Raw genomic sequence first — 834 nt, 5'->3', positions numbered from 1 at the left:
CCGGCGCCGGCAGTGTGGGCGGCGGGGAGCTGATGGGGGAGGGCGTGGGGGGAGGCAATGTGGGTGGAGCGGTGGCCTGGACGGGGGCAGCGGCCGGGGAGGTGAGCTTGGTGCTAGAGTGGGAGGGGGAGGCGGCGGGAGAGGTGGAGATGGGGTTTTGGGACGATGAAGGGACTGGGGTGCCTGTGATGGTCGGAGAGGCGGCAGTGGGGGACTGGGCAACGGCGCCGGTGTTGGAGGAGGAGGAGGAGGAGGAGGGCGCGGCGGCCGGAGACTGGGAGTGGGCGGTGGAGGCGGCGAGGAGGAAGAGGGCGAGAAGGAGAGCGAGGGGGCGAGCCATGGCAGCACAAGCTGATGGTGCGCTTGGGGTTTGTGTTGTGTGAGAAGAGCAGAGAGCGAGCTTGGTATCGCTACTGGTAAAAGAGGCGCACACTGGCTACTGCCCTACTGACCAGCTTGCGTGCGTCGTAGAGTCACTTCTTTTCTTTGCCAGAGTTTTCTTTCTAACCTTTTCTTCAACTGGGTGACCCGTGGTGGATGTTGATGACCTGAGACAGCCTGCGAGACGTCGTGACACAATTGCTTTTGCTTTTCGTGGGGTTCAGCCCCCAAAAATTGCATAAATTGTATGGCACACACGCCAATTGACAAAGAAGGAGTCGCGGCAAAAAAAAAACAAGTAAAGTGGAAAATATTTTTTCTTGTGAATAGGAGAGGCCTTTGATCATTTGTCTAGTTGTTTTTTCTCAACATGGTATTGTACAAACACGCATAGCACTCACCCTATCCCTATCAGCACCTACGATAAACTGAGCCGACACATCATCACATCAT

General features: G+C 56.7%; 1 pseudogene; it reads right to left on the bottom strand.

The window, feature by feature from the left end:
- LOC119299234 overlaps positions 1 to 834 on the bottom strand; it is a 4,835-nt pseudogene that overhangs the window by 1,268 nt on the left and 2,733 nt on the right.

This window comes from Triticum dicoccoides, chromosome 5A (genome assembly GCF_002162155.2).
Source record: "Triticum dicoccoides isolate Atlit2015 ecotype Zavitan chromosome 5A, WEW_v2.0, whole genome shotgun sequence".
Lineage (NCBI taxonomy): Eukaryota > Viridiplantae > Streptophyta > Magnoliopsida > Poales > Poaceae > Triticum > Triticum dicoccoides.
This window is presented reverse-complemented; position numbering and strand designations above follow the sequence as displayed.